Source organism: Macrotis lagotis, chromosome 3 (genome assembly GCF_037893015.1).
Source record: "Macrotis lagotis isolate mMagLag1 chromosome 3, bilby.v1.9.chrom.fasta, whole genome shotgun sequence".
Lineage (NCBI taxonomy): Eukaryota > Metazoa > Chordata > Mammalia > Peramelemorphia > Peramelidae > Macrotis > Macrotis lagotis.
In genome coordinates, this window is record NC_133660.1 from 221,115,583 (window position 1) to 221,139,866 (window position 24,284).

General features: G+C 36.2%; 1 protein-coding gene and 1 pseudogene across 5 annotated transcripts in view; one reads left to right on the plus strand and one right to left on the minus strand.

Moving 5' to 3' along the window:
- Positions 1-24,284, minus strand: part of SH3BP2 (SH3 domain binding protein 2) — a 139,826-nt gene that overhangs the window by 67,420 nt on the left and 48,122 nt on the right. For 4 of the 5 annotated variants that reach the window (XM_074229905.1, XM_074229907.1, XM_074229903.1 and 1 more), the window contains one exon: positions 9,715-9,773. The gene's annotated coding sequence lies outside the window, so the exon portion shown is untranslated. Of the gene's footprint in view, positions 1-9,714; positions 21,635-24,284 lie in introns of those variants that run through there. The other variant, XM_074229906.1, reaches the window with a different exon arrangement.
- The window catches only part of LOC141519312 (14-3-3 protein beta/alpha pseudogene), a 58,076-nt pseudogene continuing 48,413 nt past the window's right edge, over positions 14,622-24,284 (plus strand).

Sequence of the window (24,284 nt, forward strand, 5' to 3'; positions counted from 1 at the left end):
AACTCAGTATGTTCAGAACTAAAATTATTTTCTCCCCAAATCCCCTCCTACCCCTACTTTTCTTGTTTCTGAAAAGCAACACCATCTTTCCAAACTAGTTTTGAAAAAGTCTGCAAACTAGGCATTCTGCTCCACTATTCACTAATCTCTCATTCTGACTCCAGGCTTATTGATTTCACCTTTGCTCTCTGATATGACCCCCTTCTTTCCTATAACATTGATGCCACTCTAGCGCAGTCTCTATCTCCTAACATTTGGATGGTTGCAATAGTTTATGCATGGGTCTATTTCTAGTGACATTAGTCCAGTGGCTGTTCCACAAACAAGACACTTCATTTGTAGGGTCTAGGTAGTTTCTTTGGTTATTTTTTAAGTCCCAATTAAAATCCCATCCCAGCTGCTTTGCAAACTTTAAAGTGTTGTATAAATATTGATTGTTACTATGATAAAAATTAACAAAGATAATAAAAAAGGAATATAAAAATTCCACATTGAAGTTTTGGCTATAGGTAAATGAATATGCTAAATGACAGTTAAGGGAATAATATATTGCTCCAACTACTCTGGAAAGCATAAACATGCAAGAATAGTTCTAAATTGTTCATAATTGTTTACTAGAAATCCTTTATTGATATTCACCTAACAGGTTAATAAGAAAAAGGGGAACCTATATTCAATCAATAAGCTTTTATTAAGTCCCATCATATGACAGTCATTGAGATGGTTAAGTGCTGGGATTACAAAGAAAAAGTGAAAAGTCTGCCCTCAAGGGGCTTACATTCTAGGAAGAGACACTATGTGTACATAGCTATATGCAAAATACATACACATAGTAACATTACTAATAATTGCCAAAAACCTCAAAAAAATGGCCTAAAAGCAAAAGACATGCCCAACATCTGGGAAATGGCTGAACACATTTTGATATATGACTGTGATGGAACATTGTTATGTCAGGGTGAATATGAAGAATTCAGAGAAACACAGGAAGATTTATGTGAAATGATGAAAAGTAGACCTTTTAGAAGAGCAATATACAGGAAGACTAGATAATTTAAACAGGAACAACACAAAAAAGGGCAATAAAATTAGGTAAAAGACAACAAATAATGTTGATACTAAAGGATTCAAGTTAAAATGCACACCTTTCCTTTCTGTTAAGAACTGCTAATTTATGAAATACCCAAGAGCCAAGTACATTCAAAAACAATCATTCTATGAGCTAGTTTTTTTTTTAATTGGAGGAGGGGGCATTTTGAATATCTATATATGAGGAGAGTGGGGAAGGGTGGGAAAGGTTGGGCAAATGCTGAGAAATGTTTATGGAGTCCAAATAAAATTGTCAACAAAATTTTTATTTAAAAATAATGGAAATAGTCAGGGTATTTTCCCAGGGGGAAAAGGGAAGTTGAGATATTCTCTAGATGAGTCAATCACCCTCCAAAAACTTCCCAAAATGGAGGTTAAGATGAGGCAGCAATAAAACAAAAAATCCCACTTCCTTTTATGACCAAAAATAAAATGAAGTAACACAAAGAATTTTAGAAAAATGTCATTTTGTATTGTTTAATGGCTCCAGGCCATTTTCTAGCCTGATAGTTCCAGTTCCAAGGTGAGATGGCAATCAAATGAAATTGTATTTAGTTTTGTAGAAAAAGTAACATTAGAAGGGACTTTACAATATAATATTAGAATGGAAGGGAGCTTAAAAATCACCTACTCTTCCCTCATTATTTTATAAATGAGGAAACTGACATGCAGAAGCTCCTTTCCAAGTTCATATAATTTCAGTTAAAATATTAAACTTATTTCCAATTACTTACATGTTCATTTAAGTACTGCTTTAAAAACATGAAAAGATTAACCAGGATTAAAATTTGCAAAAATTCTAAAAATATCTCATTTTATTCTCATCTACTTGGAAAGTAGGTGTGCAATTATTATTCCCATTTTGCAGTCTATAACTGATATAGACAGAGGTAAAGTGACCTATCAAGGTTCACACAAAACTAATAAGTTTCTGAGGATAAATTTTAATTTTGATCTTTCTGACTCTGTCTCTCTACTTACTGCTCCACCTAGTAATTTTGATCTTTCTGACTTTGTCTCTCTACTTACTGCTCCACCTAGTGGTCTGTGCATATATAGGTACATATAACCTGATCATAATTCTATATATGCAGGATACATTCAGAGTAGATGTATGGTAATCTTAGAAGAGAAGCTACTAGCAGCTGGTGGGGTTGGTGGGTGAGAATATCTTCCTATAGAAGGTAATAGATCTGAAAGAATTCAAGGATTTTGAGAGGCAGAGGTGTAGAGAGGGAAAAAAACAGGAATGTAGGACAGTCAATTGAAAGAAACAGATGGGACATGGTCATAGATGAGTAATGGACTACTTGAGTACTTGGAGGGGAATGAGATTAGAAAGGTGAGATTTTTATATTTGATTTATTACTAGAGGTAACAGGAAGGCACTGGTTTATTGAGTGGGGTGTAAAGGAGGAAGGTGATTCAATCAAGTTTGTTCTTTAGAAAAATCACTCCTATCTAATTTAATCAACTTATTCGGTACCATCCCAATTAAATTACAAAAATTTATTTTATTGATCTAGAAAAAATAATGAAATTCATTTTTTAAAAAAAATCAAGAATATTAAAGGATTTTGAGAAATAAAATGAAGGAAGGAGGTCTAACAGTACCAGGTCTTAAACTGTATTATAAGGTGGTAACTATCAAAACTATCTGGTACTGGTTAGGGAATAGAATGATGGATAAGTGGAATAGAATAGATACATAATAAACAATAGTAAATTAGTATAATATCCTTGTGTTTGATAAATGTGAAAATTTTAAGATTTAGGGATAAGAATTCATTGTGATAAAAATTGTTGGGAAAGATGGAGAGTAGACTGGCAGAAGCTAGATATAGAACGCCATGTTACACCATTTACCAAGATAAGATCAAAAAGGATATATTAATAAAACATAATTGTGGATATCATAAATAAATTAGAACATGGAACATATTACCTATTAGATATTTGGATAAGAGAAGAATTTATGAATAAACAAGACAGAGAGTACTGTGAGGTATTAAATAAAGAATTTTTATTTTTTTAAAAGGTTTTGCACATGAACTAAAATATTCACAGCAGTTCTTTTCATGGTGGCAAAGAATTAGAAACTGAGGGTATGCCCATCAACTGGGGAATAGCTGTACAAACTGTGGAATATGAATGTGATGAAACACTATTGTTCTATAAGGAATCATGAGGGATCAGATTTCAGAAAAGCTTGGAAAGATTTACGTGAACTGATGCTGAGTGACATGAGTAGAACCAGAACATTATACACACTAACAACAACATTGCTGAACTCATTCATTTCAGCAGTACAATAATCAAAAGACTTGTGATAGAAAATACCATTCATATCCAGAGAGGGAACTGTGGAGTTTAAATATAGACCAAAGCTTACAATCTTCAATTTTTAAAAGTTGTCGTAGGTATTATGTCATTTTTTTCTGTTTTTTTCATTCATTTGGATTTGATTCTTCTTTCACAAGATTAATATGAATCTATGTTTAGCATTATTATACATGTAGTGTCTATACTAGATTGTTTTCTGTCAGAATGAGGGGGAGGGAGGGAGAGAGGGAAAAAAATGGAAAATTTAAAACCTTGCAAAAAAAATAGATTGGTGAAAACTATTGTTGCATGCAAATAAATAAAAATTAAAAAGATTTTGTGGAAATAAAACCAATGTATCCAAGAGTAAAAGGCAGAAAATTGGAGGAAAAAATTTTATAGGCAGTTTCTCAGATGAAGCTTTCCTGTCTCAAATATATAAAGAACTTTTTCAAATTTATAAGACTATGAATCAATTCCCCAATTGAAAAATGGTCAAAGACAGCTTTTGAAGAAAGAAATAAAAACCATTATTATATGAAAAAGTGTTCTAAATCATTATTTGTTAGAAAAATGCAAATTAAAACCTCTTTGAAATACCATGAAATATCCCACCTAATAGACTGGAGGGGAAGTGGAAAAATTGGGATATTAATACATTGTTGGTGAAACAGTGAACTAATTCAACAATTTTGGACAGCAAGATGGATTATATCCAAAGAGAATAAAACTATGAGGGGGTACCCTTTGATCCAGTAATATCATTATTAGGTCTGTTTCCCAAGGTGATCAGAGGAAAGAAAAAGAATCTATATGTTCTAAAATATTTATATTAGTACTCTTTGTGGTAGACAAGAAACTGGAAATTGAGGGAATGTTCATCAACTGGGGAATGACTGAATAAGTTGTGGAATATGATTTTAAAGTACTACTATTGTGCTATAAGAAATAATGAGCAGGTTAATTTTAGGAAAACACACATTAAATAATGAAGAGTGAAATGAGCAAAACCAACAGAACATTATGTACAGTGACAACAATGTTAGAAGAGTAAAGAGAATTACTAATTTACTCTGAGTTTTATGAATATTCAAATGAAGTACAAAGGTACCTTTACAAGCATAACCTATATCAGGTTACTCACTGTTGAGAGAAGGAGAGAGGGAGAAAAATGTGGAACTCAAAATCTAACTCAAGAGTGAATGTTGAAAACTATTTTTGCATGTAGTTGTATAAATAAATAAATTTTTATTTCTTTTAAAACAAAAGTTTTAAAAAAAGGACCTATGAAGGAAGATTATATCGAACTATAAATTGCAAATTCACATATAAACACACACACACACACACACACACACACACAAGTTAAAGGAAAATCACTGGTTTGCAGTACTGAGAGACTTAAGACAAGATAAACTGAGAAATCCATTGCTATTAGCCAGAAGAGAGATGATATTGTTCTGCACTAGGGTGATGGCTAAATTCAGAAAATGGGATAGATAAGAAAATTTTTGGAGTATCAGAAATAATCAGATTTGGAAACTGAGTTTGCAAGATGAAAATGAGAAATCAAGAACAATACTGAGGCTGTAAATCTTGGAAACTGGAAATACCCTAAACAATAATAAGGGAAGTTAGGAAGAGAAATAGGTTTAGGGTAGAAAGGTAATGAGTTCTATTTTGGACATAGTGAGTTTGAGATATCTACAGAAAAAAAAATCTGTCAATGTTAATAGTGGCTGATGTTCTGGGACTGGGGCTTGGGACAGAGACTACGGCTAGATATATAGATTTAAGAATTATTTAAATAGAGTTATTAACAAATTGAAACATCCAGGAGTTATTGTGATCACCATGAGAACAGAGAGAGAAAAGAGAAGAGGGTCAAGGACAGAGCTCTAACGGATGCCAATAACTACTGGACTGATATGAATGAATATTCAGGAAAGGAAACAAGAAATGGTTAGACTAACACTTTTGGAGGAGAACTGAAAGCACAGGGTCACAAAACCCTAGGGGAAAAAAAGTATTTAAAAGGAGAAGGTGATCAACAGTGTTGAATGTTTCCAAGAGGTCAAGGATGAAGTTGGAAAAAAAAATGCCATTAGATATGGCTATTAAGGAACATTGGGGGAGGCAGAGCCAAGATAGTGGAGTAAAGGCAGGTACTGACTTGAGCTCTCTCCCCAAACCCCTCCAAATATCTTTAAATGATAACTCTAAACAAATTTCAGAGCAGCAAAACCCACAAAAGACAAACAATTTTCTAGACCAAGACAACTTAGAAGGGGAGCAGGAAAAGTCTGTTGTATCAGAGGACCACAGTCCAGCACAGTCTCCGCCCCAGTAAACCAGGAGTAAGCTCTGGGAAACTGAAATCAGTGGCACCAGACTTCTCAGCCCATAACCACCAAAGACAACTTAGGTCAGCAGGAAAGGTCTGTTGCACTCTGGTGAGAATGGGAATACTGGCCAGCATAGGCTGTGTGCAAGGGTAGATCTCAACCCAGCAAACCAGGATCAGGCCTTGGGAGCTACTGGAGTTGCAGTAGCTGCTTCTAGAATTGTCAAGCCACTAATGTTAAGAGGGCCATACATCTGTTTTGGGAGATTATAGGGATCTCTTTGTTAGCACTGAGGCAGGATATTGCTGCTTTGTCCATTCTTGGGTCCAGGTCACAGTCCTGGGTGTCAGTCTCAGGGTGAGGAGAAGCAGGGGAGGGAGGGACTGGGGGTCTTCTCACAGTCACAAAGCAGAAAAGAGTGCGTGTGGTTACTCACAGACCAGAGCACAGGTCAAGAAAGGAGTCAACACTTCTCCTGAGATCATATCACTTTGAAAGAACTGAAACATTTACAAGTCCCTAGAAGTATCTCTGAAAACAGCTACACAAACCCCCTGACAAGCAGAACCAAGCTTTAACAAAGAGTTAAAAGTTAAGCAATACACCAGGAAAATTATCAAGCAACAGAAAAAATTCAGATCATAGAAAGTTACTATGGTGACAAGGAATATCAAACACACATTCAGAAGAAAATAACAAAGTCAAAGCTCCTGCATCCAAAGCCTCCAAGAGAAATATGAATTAGTCTCAGGTCATAGAAGAGCTCAAAAAGAATTTTGAAAATCAAGTAAGAGGGAGAGGAAAAATTGGGAAGAGAAATGAGAGTGATGAAAAGAAATCATGAAAAATGAGTCAATGGTTTGGCAAAGGAGACAGGCAAAAAAGGGAAAGAAAGTAATACCTAAAAACAGACTGGCCAAATGGTAAAAGACATACAAAAAGCCAATGAGAAGAATCCCTTAAAAAAAAGAAATTGACCAAATGAAAAAAGAGGTTTGAAGCTCAAGAAAGAAAATAAATTTTAAAAGTTAGAATTGAGCAAATGGAAGCTGATGACTTTATGAGAAATAAAGAAAACAATAAAACAAAACTAAAAGAAAGAAAAAAAAGACAATGTGAAAAAACAATTAACCCAGAAAATAGAAGCAAGACAGATAATTAAAAATTATTGGATCACCTAAAAACCTGTTCAAAAAAAAGCTCAACATCTTTTAAGAAATTATCAAGAAAAACTTTCCTGATATTCTAGAACCTCAGGGTAAAATAGAAATCAAAAAAATCTACAGATCACCTCCTAAAAGAAATCTGAAAATAAAGACTTCAAAGAATATATCAAAGTCAAATTCCAGAGCTCCCAGTTCAAGGAGAAAATATTGCAAGCCACCAGAAAGACACAATTCAAGCATTGTGGAGTCACAGTCAGAATGGAGGGAGATACTGTTTAGCAATATTGTGAAAAAAATTTTCAAGCAAGTTTCTATTATAAAGATCTCACTTCTCAAGCATTTACAGAACTGAATCATATTTATAAAAATAAATCATTTCCCAATTGATAAATGGATCAAAAGATATGAACAGTTTTTATTGAGGTAATCAATGCTATCTATAGCCATATTAAGAAATGCCCCAACTATTAATTGGAAAAATTCAAATTAAAACAATTCTAAGGTAGTACCTTATATCTATTAGACTGGCTAATAGGGCAGAAAAGGAAAAATAACAAATGTTGGAGGGGATGTAGGGAAAATGAGATATTAATGCTCTATTGGATGAGTTGCAAACTGATTCAACTATTCTGTAAAGTAATCTGGAACTATATCTAAAAAGCTATAAAACCATGCATACCCTTTGACCCATCCACCCACTAGATCTGGATCCAAGAAATTAAAAACCAAAGGAAAGCTTCTATATGTGCAAGGATAGTTATAGCTATTGGAAACTGAGGAGATACCCATCAACTGAGAAATAGCTAAACAAATTGTGGTATGCAATTATTATAAAATGTTTTCTGCTATAAGAAACGATGAGCAGGATGCTTTCAAAAAAACCTCAAAAGATTTTACATGAGTACAGCTAAATTCCAGGATGATCAGCTGTGAATGACTTAAGTTTTTCTCAGAAACACAATGACCCAAATCAACTCTCAAAAACTTTTGATGAAGAATGCCATCCTTCCCCAGAGAAAGAACTAATGGTGTCTGAATACAGATTGAAACATTGTTTTTTACTTTATTTTTCTTGAGGTTTTGTATGACTACACACCTAAAATCTATCAAATTGCTTGCTCTCTCAATGAGGAGGTGTGGGGAGGGAACAAACGCGAGAATTTGGAACTCAAAGTTTTAAAAACAAATGTTAAAAAATGCTTTTACATGTAACTGGGGAAAAATAAAATACCAAATAAAAAAATTATTTAGAACAAATGGAACACTGATAAATTTGGAGAGACAGCAGTTTCAATTGACTGGAGTATGTGGGCCTTGCCATCTGCCCTTCCATTGATTTCTGGGTTTTTTCCACAGACCTTAAAATTAAACTGGATTTTAGGTACTGACTTTTCCAGTTAGAGCATGAACTTCTTGAGAACAGGGACTGACTTGATTTTCCTATTTGTATCCTTCTTGCTTAGCAGAGTACTTAGCAATGCACATGGGAGATTTTTAAGGATGAGAAAACAACAAGCTAAAAGGAAGGAGGCAGCCAATAGGAAGAGATTCAAGGAATGGGGGGAGGTGAGAGAAAAGGGAGAGACAGAGACAAGTATGAAGACTGGCTCCAAAACCAGCATCTCCACCGTACATAGTCCCTTCTAGCTCTGTAACATGCCATGTTCTAAATAAGTCTCTTCTAACTGTAAGATTCTGTTTTAAACTCTGTTATTCCTACTGTAATATTCTAAATCTAGATTCTATGTTGTAAGGTTTGTGGTAGCTCTGTCACTTTCATATTCTTTGTGTCAAACCCATCAAAACCAGCCTACTTCTTTGAGGACAATATTTCTCTAATGAATGCTTAAGGGTAGCTGTGAAAGGAGGTTGAAAAAAAAGAGATACAAATGGGAATGGCAGCAGTAGAGGTCTTGGAGGGAGGAATTCTGGAATTTTTTTCAATGAACATATATAGGGAGGAAAGATGGGATATTTAAATATTTCACAACCTATTAGATAAGGAGTCAGGAAGACTAGGGTTCAAATTAAGCCTCAGTCTCTGTTGTGTGACTCTGAGCAAATCACTTTACTATTGCCAGCCTCAGTTTCCTCATCTGTAAAATGGCAATATTAAAAGCACATAGGACTTCTGTGAGGATACAGGGGGGTGACATTTATAAAGTGCTTTAGAAATCTTAAAGTGATGTTCTAATGCTAGCTTAAGGTAGCATGGATTTTCTGAAATGCAGCAATAATAATTCATTAAATCACTTTGTCTTGGAGTTAAAGGCATTTCTAAGCACCTTCTCTGAAGATGGACTGGAAAAGTGTTGAAGAATAGCTGAAAAGTCAATGGATTTGGTGGGTTTTTTTTTAAGACTGGTGTCACAGCTTGATATATACTGTTTGTGTGAACATAATAGGAAAGTAACTTTCTGTCTCTGAGTTTCCATTTTCCAGTGTGTAAAGTGAGAGGGTTGAACAGGATGATTGAAATCCTCTGTTACAAAGCAGGTCTTGCTGATAGGCCTGCACTGACATGCTATGATGGAAGAGGCTGTGGATCTGTAGTTAGTGAAAACATCTTCCTGTAGAAGGAGCTAAGCATGCATCCTGCATGCTTCATTCTTTTAACAGCAAGAATGCTGTAGCAATGCTATATTGCTACAAAAAAAATCTCATTAGAACTAACCTGTCAAGCAATTCAAAGGTTAGTGGAAAAATGGAACATGGATCCTAAGCAGACTGCACCATGTTAGAATTCAGATCATTCCAAGTGAAATTCTAGTAAGAGGTGAGAAGGAACTTACCCAGCAAATAAATATCAGCAAACTGAAGCAAGGTGAAGCACTAATAAGTGATCTTGTCTCTAAAAGGAAGAGGAAAAAAAAGACATTTACTCTGGGATAAAAAGAAACTCCAAGAATGGCTGAACAAGTTGTGGTATATGAAAATAATGGAATACAATTATGCTATAAGAAATGATGAGTAGGCAAATTGCAGAAAAACTTGTTAAGGCTTACATGAACTGATGCTGAATGAATCAAGGACCAAGGGAACACTGTATATCAACACTGAGCAATGATCAACTATGGTAGACTCAGCTCTTTTCAGCAATACAATGATTCGAGGCAATTACAAAAAACTCATGATGGAAAATTCTATCCACATTCAGAGGAAGAACAATTTCCACTTTTTCTTTTTTTTTTCTTTCTCATAGTTTTTCCCTTTTGCTCTGATTTTTCTTTCACAACATGACTAAGTGGAAAAATGTTTAACATGACTGCATAAGCTATAACAAATTGCTGTCTTGGGAGGGGGCGGGGGACTGAGGAATAGAGAAAAATTTGGAACTCAAAATCTTATAAAAACAAACGTTGAAAGCTATTTTTACATGTAATTGAAAAAACTAAAATATTATTTATCTATAAAAAGGAAAAGAAAAGATCCCCTAGGCTACAAATGGTATTAGACCCATTTCAAAGGTCCATGCAGTCTTAGGGGATGAGAAGATTAATTCAACCCAAAATCTGATATTTATCTATAGAAAGGAGGAAGGGGTTTCCTTGGTATTTCAATTTGACTAGCTTTAGATGAAGAAGGCCCTAGCTACTTTTCACTTTCAAAACACTGTGAAGAATGAAAATTCTGGCTTCTAGAGTCCATTACCTACTCTAAAGTACAGTAAAGATCACAGAAAAAAGTCAGGAAATAGAAGGCATTGAGATAACATTGCCAATATCTCATCTTTTTTGGGGGGTGAGAGGGGCAATCAGGATTAAGTGATTGGCAAGGGTCACTGAAACCAGTAAGTATATGAGGTCATCTGAATTGAGGTTCTCCTGTCTCCAGGCTGGTGCTCTATTCACTGAACCATCTGGCTGCCCCATCTTTGTCTCTGCCTCAGGTCTGCCCCACCTCTGCCTCACTCCCACCCTCTACTAACATCCCACCCTTAAAGCAGGTGTTCAACTTTTTGTGCGCCATGGACCCCTTTCATTATCTGGTGAAGCCTATGGACCCCTTCTCAGAATAATCTTTTAAAATTTATGTGATAAAGGCCATGATATTATATTTTTTATTTTTTTAAGGCCATGATATTATAAAGGAAATCAATTAAATTTAAATAGTTGTCAAAATATATTTTTTAAAATTTGATAGACTCCAGGTTAAGAATTCTTGCCTTAAAGTAATTACCAGATTTATCAAAGATAAGCCTAATAGGAGAGGCTAGGTAGTGCAGTGGATAGAGCACCGGCCCTGGAGTCAGGAGTACCTGAGTTCAAATCCAGCCTCAGACACTTAATAATTACCTAGCTGTGTGGCCTTGTGCAAGCCACTTAACCCCATTGCCTTGCAAAAAAAAAAGATAAGCCTAATAGATTCTTCAAACAACAAGGGAATAGGTTGGAGGGAAAAGGCATTAAGATAATCACACTTTGTACTAAAATTAGGCTCCACTTACAAAGGAAGAAACCTATGGAGAAATAGCATACCTAGGGGTAAAGAGCACTGGTGGAGAGATCTTGATTCTAGAGGTAAGTAGGAAACAAGGTGATAAAGTTCTAGAAGGCAGAAAGAGTTGAGTTCAAATCCAGCCTCAGACACTTGAACTTCACATTGTGACTCCAGTTTACTTTTTTTTTTTTTAGGCTTTTGCAAGGCAGTGGGGTTAAGTGGCTTGCCCAAGGCCACACAGCTAGGTAATTATTAAGTGTCTGAGGTTGAATTTGAACTCAGGTCCTCCTCACTCCAGGGCTGGTGCTCTATTCACTGCGCCACCTAGCTGCCCCTCCAGTTTGCCTTTCTAAAGTACTTCTTGATTTCTAAAGCATTACTGGGAGATGGACAGAAGGGGAAGTGTAGAGATACAAGTAAAATTACACCTTCTCCCAAATGCACAGAAGCTGATGATGAACACCTCAAAGTCATGTGCTGTAATTGTCTAACATCAACTTTACTCTGTGTTTTTAGTTTATTTTTTAAATGACAGAAATCTATTTTCTCTCTCCCATCTTCTCATGTCCAAAATTAGATGTCTCAATTTGCAATGAGTCCATCTCTGTCTGGAGGTGGGTAGCATGCATGTTCCATTGTGAGTGTTCTGGAAATGGGTTGATCAGAGTCCTTAAGGTTTTGTAATGTTATCACATAGCCCTGGTTCTGCTCTCTTCATTCAGGTAATGCAAATATTCCCAATTTTTTCTGAAACGATCTCCTCCATCATTTCTTGCAGCACAACAGTATTCCATTACCTTCCCATACAATAATTTGTCCAGTCCTACTGCAATTAATGCCCAAACCCCTTTTAGGCTCCAATTCTGTACCACCACAAGAAGACAGCAACCACCTTTACATTAGCAAATTACTGAAATTACTAGTCGTACAGCAAATCAAAAAATACCTAGCAACAATAGCAGTCAATTTCATTTCACATAAATATTTTGCCTAATCAATTATATTCTAAGCTCCTCTAAAGGCAGAAACTCCATAAGTTAGTCCTCTTTGGGGAAGAGGGAGGATTGTCTTTTGTTTTTTTCAATCTTCCCCCAAAACTTCTTGACATAGTATGACCTTTAAAGAAAGTTTTACCAATGTCATCAACATTTTATCTATACAATTACAAGTATAAATGTTTAATAACATATTATATGATTATATATTTTTAATTTAAGTTTCAAAACAAACCTATAAGTGTTATTGTCTTTTATCCCTTTATCATTCCTGTTTTACAGATAAGGAAACTGAGGTTAAGAAAGATTAACTAACTTGCCCAGGTTGATACAGTAATTGCTTTCAAGTACAATTTGAATCTAGGTCTTCCCAACTTCAAGTCTATTCATTGTGCCATTAGAGTTTAAAAACTCATGGATGGGTAATTGGTGGGATCATAGAAATCACTCTTCTCATTTTAAATGATGAAGCAGCAAGACTATGCAAAGGTTAAGTAATTTGACCAAGTTATATTTTTTGTTGTTAGTTGAATTGGATTTAAGTGCAAAGTCACCAGTCTGTTTCTCCTGTGGAGTCATTTGGGTCCAGTGACCAGATAAGGAATCAGGATGACTGGAGATAGCCCTGAATACAGTGGGAGACCTTGACCTTTTAAAGTTAGATCTTTCCTAGGTCACAATTTGACTGAGTCAATGTCCATTCAGTCGTTAAGATTGGGTAAGAGAGAGACCAAGAATGACCACTTCCAGAAATTTTTTTTTTTTTTTTTTTTTTGCTGAGGGGTTAAGATCCCCAGGGTTTGTCAGTGACTAAGGCAAGTTAGAAAGAAAAGCAAAAGTCCATTTTGCATAGTTTCCTCCCCCCAAAAAACATCAATCTGGAAAGGGAAGACCCTCAGGGTCTCTGGCTAAAACAGAAACAACTGCTATTTCCATTCACTCAGAACCAATCAATATCAGATTAGTGGCAGAGATAGCATTAGAAATGGTACACTGTGATGCCTTTCCCCTCCTCCCCTTCTCCTACTGCACCAAATGAGAACTCTACTACAAATTTAATATCAACTATTAATTAATCTGACACCAAATGTGTACATCACAGTTAGTAACACTGTAAAACCACAAGAAAACAGAGATGTTTTCAAGATTTACACTTCAGTTCCTTATTTAAAAATTATCACATTGAGTTGAACAACTATGATGGATGCAATTCAGAGAGCTAGGACAACCCCGGGAGACCTGTCATATGCAATGCCATCCACATTCAAAGGGGGAAAAAAATCAAAAGCCCCAAAAACCCCACAGAATCTGAATGGATACTGTGTTCACTTTTTAAAAACAGCTCTTAAGTTTTTCCTTCCTATCCCATGGTTTTCTTTCTTTTCCCTTACTTCTAATTCCTCATAGACAAAATGACTAATATATAAACATGTTAAAGACAAATGTAGATATACAATGTTCATTAAACTGTTCACCACTGAGGAGAAGGGGGTGGGAAGGGAGAATGGAAGAGAATTATATAACATAAATACACAAGTGGATGAATGTTGAAAAACTTTCATAATATAATCGGAAAAATTAAATAAAATAAAATGAAGATTTATTTAAAAAAAAACACTATCACATTTCCTCTCATCAATTGAGCAAGAAGAAAACTCTTTCCTGAGTCTCTGTCAGTATATCCCCCTATTGGCTTGTCTGTTCTGGCATCCCCATCACATTTAGGCCAGCAAAGACAAACAATAGGACTATTAACTTACAGAATCTGTTTTTCACCTAAGCGAACTTAAAAATACCCAATGTAAACACTGTAATTCTTGGAGATGGACAAGTCTAGAAACAGGGGCATGGTGCCAAAAGGGGGAGTTGTTCTTTTGTTAAAACAAGGCGTTGATGCCAAACAACATCTCAGCTTCCTTTGACAAGCATGACCTCAATTTGATCACTACGGTTGAGAGTCCTGGCTGAATGCCTGCAAGTTCATGCAGGTGGAATGCCTCCTAAGAGATGATGAACTGATTCACTTCTTTTGATCTTAATGAAAATAATAAGATGGGAGTGGGAGGGGGAACCACCAAGGAAGATGTTTAAAGTTTTCTCAGCTCTGAAGAGTCTGGGTAGAGTAAATCAAAAAAAGAAAACCCACCAACTGACATTACATTCTGCAGGTTACACTAGTTTCAGTCTAATATCAATTCTGGAAAACTGCCAGTTTCAGGAAAAAAAAAGACTTGCTGATGTTATTATGCTCAATGTTGTTGACAATGGGGAAGAGGGTGGTCTGGGAAAGACGAGGACCCCTCCTCCTCCAGACACCCCAGAAACCCTGCACTTTGGAAGAGCCACAAAGGAAAAAAAAATCACGAGTGATTCCTTTCCAAGAGCAAGGGTCTTCTACCATGGCTGCCTCTTCTCACCTGCAGGACATGGATTTTTCTTCAGTCATTGTGATTTTAAGGCCTCCAGGGTCATGGCTGGATCAGGTACCCAATGGTTAGCCATCCTTTAATTCTATCAATTTCAATGAGGAATATTTATTTCTCCTATATGCTTGGTCCCGTTTCTTAAAGAGATGGATTCTTTATATAGTCAGTCAATCAATAAGTATTTATTGAGTGCTTACTAACTGCTAACTGCAAATCTGTCACTTTGGGCTTTTCACCCTTTGGAACTTAGAAGTAGATCCTCTTGGTGTTTAGGCCCCTCTACAATCTGTGAATGTAGACAATGTCTGAAAGGGGAAAATCTTCAATGTATCTGCTATCTGACTCTCACAGTTTATCATTTCAACCCTGGCTGTAGGGATTCAATTGATTATAACCTCCTATGACAAAATAATCAACATTCTGATTTACAGAGGAGGAAACTGAAACTCTGGAAGGTAAGATGACTTGCAAATACTAATTATGTGTCAATGCCAGAATTCAAATCCAGATCTACTGATTCCAATTCTAATGCTCCTTCCTTATACCATTAAAAAAAAAAAGAATGTGAATTTGTTTGTATACACACACACACACACACACACACACACACTATATACAGACTGAACAACCCAATCAGCAAAGTCTGTTCTTTGGTTTGGATTACTAATTTGGATTAGTAATGAGGCATCTTTCTGCCAGCCTCTACTCCCTAATCTAAACCATTCTTCATACTACTGCCACCTCAATCCTTTTTAACACAAGCTTGACCATATCATTTTCCTTTAAAAACAAAGAAATAACCTTCAGATACTCTACTATGCAGCCTACTCTCATCACTCACACATCTGCTATCTGGCTGCCCAGTCTTTGCTGGAATTACATCCTCTGCCTCTCCTCACACCCCTCCTTCAGCCCCTTATCAAACTCATACCTCTCCTTTAGAGGATATCTTAAATACTACTTCCTCTAGGAAAGAACACTGATCTCTCCTGATGCCTTACCCAAAGCCAGATACCATTCTTTCAACTAAACCCATACAGCACTTGGTTTCTGGTACTTAACTATAAGACAAGTAAGTACTCTCTGCCTTTGTTCTGAATCCTTTTGGGAATAAGGACTGTTTTTAATTCATCCACACACTAGTAGTGCATAACATAGTTCTTTGCTGACGGTAGAACAGCTAATGAGGGTTTCCTGAATGAGTCTGTATATATGTGAACAATATTCACCCATGAACACCAAGGCATCCAACAAAAAAGGCATCTGATATAGGAGCAGATTCTAAAGATCAAACTGATTCTATTTCAGCTCCATGGAGACCATATTTCAAAGGTCCCTGTTATCTTCATTTTCTCTATTTCTCTGCTTGATGCTTTCAAGCTAAAATAAGCACAACATTTTGTCAACTTTAGCTCTCGATTTTAAAACTCAGCATTTATCTACCATTTTCTACTTGCTGGGTTATTCTACCCATCTAAGCAGGACTGGCACACTCTTAAATGTGAAAAGTATGCTCCTCTGAGGATTGTCTATGTTTGTTTTCAAAGCAAGGAGGTTCTAAACTTAGAGTTGCCAGAGAGAATTTGTTTTCAGGATGAAAACTGTTACAAATTTCACACAGATGCAAAAAAAACTTGTAAAAAGGAAGGCTTTAGGTTAATACAGGGAAGCATCTTTCAAGTTCCTGTCTAGCCTATTTAGTAAAAATTTGTAATATCAAACCCCATACTTATATGCCTGAGAAGTACAAAGCTGAGAATTTTTTTAATTCTAGACACCATCATGGAAACTCAAGAGTGAGGTGAGCAGGGAGTGGTCAAGTCAAAATCTCATGTGTGCATGCATACCTCCATACCTGAATCTCTCATTTCTGTGACACAGAGATTACTTGGGATCTTGAATGGTGTGCTGGCAAGTCTTTCTTCATCTTAAGCCATCCTCCACTCAACTCAAAGCAATTTTCCTGAAACATAACTGATTATAACAACCCCCTGTTCAATTAATACCAGTAACTCCCTATTATCACAGAATCACACTTGAAATTCTCTATTTGGCGTTTAAAGTACTTTATAGTCTGATTTCTCCCATACGGTTCTAGTATTTCACATTTACTTCCTCCATGTGCTCTATATTTGCTGCACCTGGCCTCCTTGTTATTCCGTAGCTACAAGACTTCTTGTCTTTTCTCCACGTCTCCTCTCCTCCCCTGGGACACTTCTGTTTTCCTGGCTTCCTTCAAGAGTCAGCTTAAATTCCAACTTCTGCAAAAGACGTTTTCTTGGTCTGCCCAGCAGTTAGTGTCTTCTGTCTTCTCCGCATATCTCTTATATCTATATAATTATTTAAATGTTTGTCTATTCTATTTGAATAGGAACATCCTGAAGGCAAAAAGTGTTTTTCTCTTTGTTCACATTTGTATCCCTAATGCTTAGTACATATTATGTGGTTAATAAATGCTTGCTTTCTCTCTCTATCCTATTTCTAATTTCTCCATCCATTCTATCTCTTATTGATCCATCCATCTACAAATCTATTTATCTGTCCTATATATCCTTCAGAGTAGGTGTTCAATAAATGATTGTTAAATTGAATTTAATTCAGTGGCACTACTTTCTCCCAGTTTTCTTCCTATTTGCACAATTGCCTTTTTTAAAAAAATATTCTTTGTTGATTCATCATTCATATACTCCCCTAAGCTTGGGTGTCTCATGACTCAAGATTGAATCTTCTCATCCTGAATGATGACTGTAATAGTCATTTAGTAGCTCCAATTCATTTTCCATCCAACTGTCAAAATTATAGTCCTAAAGCATCAGTCTGATTATGTCATCTCCTTGCTCAAAATTCTGCAGTGGCCCTCTACAGATTTTAAGATAAAATATGTTACATCCCAAGGTAGCCCGCCCATTCAGTTTCTGCCCATCGAATGGTAAGGAAAGTTTTCCTTATATCACATTTAAATCTGCATCTTCCAGCTGAAAAGGACTACATTCTCGTGCCAAAATTCAATATTTCCTCTCCCAAGTCTAAAATACATGCTATTTTCATCTCTATTTCAAATGCCTTATCTTTTTCCAAGGCAACCCTCCATGAAGTGCTTCTTTTATATTTACCCTAGTTGTAATACATTCTTTCTCTTCAAATTATTTTGTATTTACTTACTTTCATACATGATATATTCAATACCAGTAGAATCTAAGCTCCTTGGAGGCAAGGGCTCTCTAATTTTTTTTTTCTTTATCTCCCTAGTTCCTAGTACATGGTAGGAACTTAATACTTTTTCTTAAATTGAACAGAATTCTAGAGCTGAAAGTGCCATCAGAGATCACCAAGGATGAGGATTCTTAACATTTTTGTGTTGTGAACTCAGTTTGGTGAAGCCAATTAACCCCTTCTCAGAATGTTTTAAAAAGGAAACATTACATTACAAAGCAAACCAATTAGATTATAATACAATTATTTTTTTTAAATCGAGTTCACACACTCCAAGTTAAGATCATCTGATTTAATCCAATACTCTCTTGCTGAGATATTATGCCCAGAGAAGGAAAGAGACCAAAGACACATATTTCCATGTGGGTATGTATCTCTTACTGCCAAAAAACTTTTTACATTTTGGGTTTCTAGTATTAATAGTTTTTAATAACTCGATCAAATGAAATATTTAAAAAGTGTTTATCACAGTGCCTGAGACATAGTAGTTCCTATATAAATGCCTATTCCTTTCCTTTCCCCCTTTATTTTTGTTAACTCCTTCATTTACTATTCTTCTATCTTTTGTTGTTTTTCAGTCATGTTCAACTCTTCATGACTTCATTTGGAGTTTTCTTGGCAAAAATACAGTAGTAGTTTGCCACTTCCTTCTCCAGCTCATTTTACAAATGAGAAAACCAAGACAAAAAAGGATTAAATGACTTCTCTAGGATCACACAGAGGTAGTAAGTGACTGAGGCTGGATTTGTACTCAAGAATGAGAGTCTTGGGGCGGCTAGGTGGCACAATGGATAGAGCACTGGCCTTGGAGTCAGGAGTACCTGAGTTCAAATCTGGCCTCAGACACTTAATAATTACCTAGCTGTGTGGCCTTGGGCAAGTCACTTAACCCCATTGCTTTGAAAAATCTAAAAAAAAAGAGAGAGAGAGAGACAATGAGTCTTCTTAACTCTAGGTCTGATACCTAGCTACCCCCTTCTATTTAGTTCTCTTCTTATAACTGAAGCACTCAAAGAATTTCAGATCTGGAGCTGGAAGGGACCTATAAGGTCATCTAAACCAACTCCCTCCTTTAAATAAGGAAAGGAGGCCCACAGCATTTAAATGACTTACCCAAAGTCACACTGGTTTTAAACAGTATAGGATTAGGCTTTTAAGGAATTCATGTCCCTAAGAGAGTTATCATAGTTAATTTCTATGGAGTAAATATAGAAAAATTCTCTTAAAATACAAGGGAGGAAACATCTGAAGACAGTGGATAGGTGCGGGTACCTAATCTTCCAATGTGGTGCTTAAGCTTCTGTCTCCAACATCAACAAAGTAGGAAACTAATAAAAATATTCTATTTCCTCTTTAAGAATGTGAACCCCTGAGGCAGCTAGGTGGCGCAGTGGATAGAGCACCGGCCCTGGAGTCAGGAGTACTTGAGTTCAAATTCAGCCTCACACACTTAATAATTACCTAGCTGTGGCCTTGGGCAAGCCACTTAACCCCCTTTGCCTTGCAAAAAAAAAAAAATAATGTGATCTACATTGAAGCAGGAACTAGACATTGTATCCTACTTAATACCTTTGAATCCCCAAAATTGGCATATAGAGTCAGTCATAGTATATAGTGGGGAAAAAAAAACAGTGGGCTTGTAATCATACTCTCTAATATTTACAATATGTTCTTAAGCAAGTAAATTAAATCTTTCTGAAGTTCCTTAGCTCCTATGAAAGTTTGGACCTTCTCCCTTAAATTTCATGTAGGTCTTTGTTCCATATATCTATACTGTACTAATATTAGATATTAATATAAATAATCTATAATAACATCTTAGTTTCATAATAGACTATGAACTCTCTAAGAACTAGGACCATATGATAACCAAACTTCTGTACATGGAAGACTGAATAAATACTTGTTTAAATGACTGGAATCCTTTTGTGATTCAGTTTTCTCACCTGTAAAAGAGAGATGATAATATTTTCACTCTGTCCTTCATAAAACTAGAAGAAAAAGCAATGTATAAACCTTAAAGTTGAAGAAAGATGTGTCTTTATTAATAGCCACTTAATAAATGTTTGTTGAAATTGTGAGGGCAGTCAATTCCTGAAGAAAATCAATCAATTAAGCAATTACAGTAAGTATCTACTAAAAGTAAGAAACTATCCTAAATATTGAAAATATAAAGTAAAAAATGAAATGGTTCCTGTCCTCATATTCCCAGAGAATGGAAGTACAGAAGAGAAAGTCAGGATCTAGGGAGAATTTTATTCAATCTGTAACAACATTTGATCTTGGAAGTATGTGTGATGGAAACAATATAAAGACTGACAAATTGCTTTCTGTGGGGGGTGGGGGGAGGGAAGTAAGACGGGGGAAAATTGTAAAACTCAAAATAAATCTTTAATTAAAAATACGTGTGTGAGTGCAGTGGGGAGTGAGTCTTAAAATCAAAGAAGTTAGGGTGAAAGAAGTGTATATGTGTGTGTGTGTGTGTGTGTGTGTGTGTGTGTGTGTGTGTGTGTGTGTGTTTCAGTATATATAGGTAAGTACAGAGAAGAGAGATAAAGGAATTGGAAAAGATTCTGAAGAGAGCAAGAATAATAACTTTATAGACAATGGTCCTACGAGTGAGCAAATATCTCCATTTTTCAGATCAGAAAACTGAGGTTAAAAGAGTTTAAGTGATTTGTCTATTGCCACCCAGCTGGTAACAGAAACCTCCTTAGTCACCCACGCATGAAACCTCAAAGTCATTTCTGACTGCTTCCTCTCCTTCACCACTACTTTTTATCCAATCATTTGCTAAATCCTGGTGAAATTCCATAGTCTTCCTGCCTCTACTCTCTGGCCAACCCAATCCATCCATTTTTTCAAAAGTTGCCAAAATAATTTTCTTAATCCAGAAATCTTATTGCATCATTTGTACTCAAACTTTTCAGGGCTATTGTCTATAGAATGAAATATGAAATATGAACTTTTTAATCCTGTTTTTATCCTATTATTTAAGGCCGCCATCTAGACCCAATTTACCCATCCAAAAATTATTTCATATTACTATTCTTTATTCACACCATGCCTCAAATTGACCTATTCTCTGTACATGTGTTCTCTCATCCTATTATTCCCTTATAGATGTTGTTGCTGTTCAATCTTTTTCAGTAATATATACAACTTTGTGACCCCATTGACGTTTTCATGGCAAAGATACTGGAGTGCTTTGCCATTTCCTTTTCTGTCTCATTTTATAGTTGAGGAAACTGAGGCAAACAGGCTTAAGTGACTCACCTAAGGTCACAAAGTCAAGTGTTTGAGGCCAGATTTGAACTCACCTAGCATTCTATCTATTGTGCCATCTAGCTGCCAGTTCTTACAGATGCTGTGCCCCATCTCTAAAATCAACCACCTCTATAAATTTGACCTGCTGAAGTCTCTCCCTTTCTTCAAAGGCTTGGCTACTCTCTTTCATGAAGCTTTTCTCTATTCCTCCACTTGGAGGGGATCACTTCATTCTCAAAATTTCAATCCTATTTTAATTCTTGTTTTGTGCTGAGTCACCCAGATTGCTGAATATACAAAAGTGATCTGACTTACTTAATCTAACCCAAAACCATCTCTCATCAAGCTGCTACCCACTCAAAAACCCAGAATCTTACCATATCTTCCCCCCCCCCCCATCCCTTTTCCCACTACCATTTTCCACTTCTTGCTCTGGGGACACTACTTATCATTATCCAAATTTACACTGCTATTAAAAGGACCACGACAAGCCACTATCCTATGAATCCATCTCACAACCTCTGTGATCCTCAAATCAAGACACCTTTTGTTTATGAATGTTGTCGCCCCTATCAGAATGCTCCTTGAGGGTCAGATCTTTCTTAGTTTATTTGTATGCTCAATGCTTAACAGAGTACCTGAATAATCTTGAAATGAAATCTTTTTTTCATTTATGAGGCAACAAGATGGCACAGTAGGTAGAGCCACTGGGTCTGGTGATAGGAAGACCTGAGTTCAAATCCTACTTGAAACAATTATTATGTGATCATTATTTAATCCCTGTCTGCCTCAGTTTCCTCAATTATAAAATAGGAATGTTAATAGTACCTACCTCCTAGTTTGTTGTGAAAATCAAATGAGACATTGTAAAGTGTTAAGTACCTGTGATTGGCACATAATATATGCTATGTAAATAATAGCTATTACTTGTCATCTTTTGTTCATATAAATTTCATTTTGGGGGTATCTTTTCCCCTTTATCTCCTCTGAGTTTCTCATTTTTAAAATGGACCTAATAATTTCCTATGAGAAAAAGTGCTTTGTAAAACAAAATTCTCTAGAAATGTGAACCAATATTATTAATAGGTAGAGAATTTCCTTGGAACCTCCAATTCTGTACACAGAACCTTGTATATAGAAGATAATATGCCTGTTGAATTGGAAATGGTTCTTTAAAAATGCTAAGGATAACCACTAAGTACAGTGGATAAAGTGCCTGAAATCAGGAAGACTCATCTTTCTAAGTTCAAATCTGGCCCCAGACACTTACTAACTAGCTGGGTGACATTGGGCAAGTCATTTCACTCTGTGTTTCAGTTTCCTCATCTGAGATAAGCTAGAAAAGGAAATGGTGAGCCACTTTCTTTGCCAGGCTTTAAAAAAGATCATTTTACAACTGAGGAAACTAAGGCAAACAGTGATTAAGTGACTTGCTCGGGATCACATAGCTATTAAGTGTCTGAGGGCAGATTTGAACTCAGGTCTTTTTAACTCCAGGTCCAATACTCTATTCTCTGTGCTACCAGTGGTCTTCTGAAGCCTTTTCAGCTGCCTGATTCCATTCACTCCCCAACTTAACTTGGTTAAATTCAAAACAACAAGCATTAACTTCTTCCAAAAGCATAACAATGTCGAGTTTTATTTGTATATTCATAGTTAACTCTATAGTGTATTTAACTTGGATGAAATTTATTGCTTTGCTTGATTCCATGGATGCCCCCTCAGGATAAGTTCATCACCACCAAGGAACTGAGTCCAGCCTTGACTGACATCACCTGCCTCAGCCTCTCTCTCTTCTGAATGGAGGGTCGGAGACCAGTGAACCAAATTCCTCTCAATGCCAAACTTAATAAAGGGCAGAAACTGGACTGTTTGTTTCACTTTACATCTGTGATTCTGCCTGGTTTCAACTCATGGAACAGGATACGCCACTAGTCTCTGGTTCCTACCAATTTCCTTGTATCTCAAGTACTTAGTACAATGTCCAGCACAAGTATTTGTGAGTATTTGTGTGTGTGTGTGTGTGTGGGGGGTAGATATGCAAGAAAACACACACACACACACACACACACACACACACACACACACACACACACCTACCTAGCAGGCAAGAACAATTACCAGATTAAGGAATTGAAATTTTGCTCATATATATTATATTAGGTCTATATTTCAAATAAAATCTCTGTGGATTGAAGAATTAGACTACTTTGTTAAGCACAAATGTATTTATTTTATAGGAACTCCGGAGTTCTTTTCTGTGATTTCATACATAATTAAGGTATAAACAAAAGCTTATTCCTCTCAGCCTATGTTCCACACAAGTTTAGAACAGTTGTGTTGAAATGGAAAAAAACCATCTGATTTGGAAATCAGAAAGCAGATGGTTTCGGGTCCAAGCACTGTCATTTTTTGTAAACTTCATTTTCCTAATCTGTAAAATGGCAGATAGATGGCACTGTTGATAGAACACTGGACCTGGAGGCAGGAAGACCTGAGTTCAAATCCAACCTCAGATATTTATTAGGTATATGATAATGGGCAAATCCCTTAATCTCTAACTGCCTCAGTTTCCTCTTTTATTAAAGGGGATGGCAGCATCTACCTCACAGTATTGATATACACTTGTTACACAAGTTCCTGATGTTCCTACAGATCATAGGGCTTTCACATTCATCCTCCTTTTATATCTTTTAAAAAACTAAGGTTGTTCAATTAAATCCCTATGCAAGCATCAGTCTCTTTGAGGACTCCCCTTTTCTTCATCATAAAAATCATTTGGGTTTGCCTGGTTAGAATTTCATTCTGAGAATTCTCTGTAAGCCAGGGGACCAGAGCTAACCCTTCATTAACTCTACTTTCCAGGTCAACTACTCAGTCTTGTCCTATGCTCTCTCACCTCCATATCCAAGTATTCGCACAAAGCCTAGAACACACATTTGGTCTTCATCATCACCTTCTCATAGCCTTCTCTTTCTCAGGTTAGTCACCAACTTCTCTAAAGACTTTCCTTGGGGGCGG